Source organism: Thalia democratica, unplaced genomic scaffold (assembly GCF_965202585.1).
Source record: "Thalia democratica unplaced genomic scaffold, ktThaDemo2.hap1.1 HAP1_SCAFFOLD_1855, whole genome shotgun sequence".
Lineage (NCBI taxonomy): Eukaryota > Metazoa > Chordata > Thaliacea > Salpida > Salpidae > Thalia > Thalia democratica.
This window is the reverse complement of record NW_028140656.1, coordinates 1-3126: the sequence shown is the minus strand read 5'-3', so window position 1 is coordinate 3126 and position 3126 is coordinate 1. Positions and strand designations below refer to the sequence as shown.

The following is a 3126-nucleotide window of genomic DNA, read 5'->3' as shown; positions in this document are numbered from 1 at the left end:
GCAATCTCAACACTAAACTGAGACTCCTTGGCACCACCTAGCGGATAATTCCCCCTTATTTATAATACATACATTTTATCTAAAGTTTTCTAGTTTAACAAAAATTAGAGCTCAAAAACGCTCTAACTTTCAGAAATTATTTATCAAGACTGTGCTTATAAACGGTAAAGACATATTTTAATTTTGTATCTTAAAAATATGTATGTAACGTTTAAAACTCATTGTTTTTTTTTGATAATTTTTCTAAAATTAGCTATATTTTATGGATTTCCCTAAAAACTTTTTGAAATTTTAGTCGGAAGCCTGTCTATATGAAATTATTAAGTAAAAAAAAACTTTTATTTTGAAATACTTGATATACCTTTGTAAACTTGTTGATCAAATGTAGCTTTAAAATTTAAAGTTGTAAGATTTTTTGATAGTTTGGTGGCGTTTAGATACTTAAATAAAAAACATCATTACTTTATTGTTTTTCTGTTAGAAAAATATTGAAATTTCTTCATTAAAAATTAATCATTGTGGTTGGTTCTTACTGAACTGTAAAACTCTGAAAAAAGGTCTGTCAAAAAAGAACTCACAGGAACTATTGTTTTGATGAGATTACAAGTCAACTTGTGCAGTGCATGTTAAAATATTTTTCATGCCAATTTAAAGCTTGTTTGAATAATTTGTGCAAAATTCAGGTTATATTAGGTAATTTATAAATCTCATCTTAGTTTTAAAATTTTATTGCTTTATTATACATATACTTTTTATATGTTTTGATTTTTAGAAAACAAAGAGATCTTAACTACTAGAGGAGCAATAATGAATTTATTCTTTCAATACTTATCTTACAAATTAAGTTTTGGTCAAAGACCTTGTCAATGCTAAAATAAATCTTATTCAAATAGAATTCTACTTGAATAAGATTTATTTAAGTACTGACAAGATTTTTCCAAAACTTAGTTTGTAAGATAAAATCTTGAAAGAATAAATTCATACATATATTCGTTATAAATACAAAAAAAATTATTTTAAATTTTATTTTTCAAGTATTCAAGCTTGATAGACAGTATTGTGTTTATTTTAGCACTTACTAAAAATGAATTATGAATTAAGATGTTCTTATCATGAAAAATTGACAAAGTTGTTCATATAAATTCAGGCTAACTCAAGCTAATTTAAATTCACCCATGCTAGCTTTGGTAATTCAGGCTAATATTTTTGCCTCTGATAGTTTCAATATTATAAGCAAATGCGTTAAATATATATTTTTAGAATGGTGACTATATAAAGTTTAATTTTTTTAAAATCTGTAAACAATAAAGAGTGAAAAAAGTTCGGATATTAATATTTTTCAAAAACAAATCCAGACCTTCTAGCAGATAAAATTATTTCAATTGTTTAAAAAATTCAAAATCTCTGCAGGTTTGTCTTTCAACATTGATTTTTTGAAGTTGTAGTTGGAACCCATTATTTAGTTACAAGCCAAACTTGATGCTAACTAACAATGATTAGGAAATACGTCAGGTTTAAATTGCAAAAGTTTTGTACAAACCATGGTGATAACATAATAGTTATGAGTTAATAAATAGTATTTAATAAAATAAACTGTATCATTAATTTCTAAGTAAGTTTGAATAATTACTTAAAAAATAAAAACTATAAAATTAAAATTAAATATACATATCCAAGTAATAAGTTTATCAATGTATTAAGTACATCTATAAGGGTTACCAAAAATCTGGAATCCTGAAAAACCCTGAAATTTGACAACTTTAGTTAACGAATACAATTTTTAAATTTGAGAAATTTAGAAAAAAAGCCTGAAATTTTGAAGAAAAGTCATGAAAAAACCTTGAAAAACCTTGAACTTTTAACTATTTACATGTAAAGTAACAAAATTTCAATAAGATACAAAAAATCTATCAAAAAAATTGTATCATTTGATTTTTTTCCATTATAAAACACATTTGAAGTAGGTTTACAGTATCTTTCAATTTGTTATACTATTGAAGACAGTTTGTTAACTTTAGTTTAATTTTGTACTAAAATTGTCCTAAAAACTTGGTTTTAAAATACCTGGAAAAAATTACAAGTTTGGGTAGAAACTTAATAATTAAAATAAAAGTTTTTTAAAATATAGTATATAATTTTTGTACTACTAAAATTTAATATTTTGTATTAATGTTGTTTAAATAGTTAACCTTTTTTTACAGAATACATAATAAACTGATAATGTCTGAGAACGAAATAGCCACAGTTTTCAAAGAGTTTCTCTTTAAACATGATATGAGCCCTGGTTTAGCAACCATATGCACCTTACTCAATCAACTGAAAACCTACAAAGCGAGTACAATGGCTGACCTGAGTCAAAATTTGAAAAAGACTAGCAGGACTATTTTACAAAGTGACGATGTTCTTGCAACTACATGTATTTCTTCCAGCAGTGAGCTGTTCCAAAGACACATCACTCTTGAGAGCTTGAAAGTTCTAGAGGTGTCAAACTTTGAAAATGTGAGGAGTGCTTTAGTTGCAAAAGGAGAAAAGTTTCTTGAAAACGTTTTAGCTTCTAGCAAGAAAATACTGCATTACAGTTCTCCGTTTGTAAATGAAGGTGTCACTATTTTAACCCATTCAATGTCCACAAATGTTGAACAAGTTTTGAGTTATGCTAAAAGTTTGAATAAAAACTTTAAAGTTTTTGTCACCCAATCAATGCCAGACGAAAGTGGTAACAAAATGATGGAGAAACTCAAGCAGAATAATATTTCCGCAACCTTGATTTTAGATTCTGCAGTGGCTTACGTGATGGAGCAAGTAGACATTGTGCTATTAGGAGCAGAGTGGAATCATCAACAAGATAGGCAGCTACCAAGTGTGTATGGCAGCAAAATATTTGAAGAAGCCTGTTTATGTTGTCAGCGAAAGCATCAAGTTCAGCAAAGTTTTCCCTTTGAAGCAAGATGACATACCAAAGTGTTCAGGTACAAACCTTCGCTGAAAGACACTTCGTTTGAGCATCCCCGCGTTGATTACACTCCTCCTGATCTGATTGACGTTCTCATAACCGACTTGGGCGTTTTGACTCCATCCACTGTTACTGAGGAGCTGATGAACTTATATTTGTAGAACATGGACAAC

General features: G+C 28.0%; 1 pseudogene; it reads left to right on the top strand.

Moving 5' to 3' along the window:
* Nucleotides 1-2209: 2209 nt before the first annotated feature.
* On the top strand, nucleotides 2210-3114 carry LOC145848932 (translation initiation factor eIF2B subunit alpha pseudogene; annotated as a pseudogene).
* Nucleotides 3115-3126: the final 12 nt, after the last annotated feature.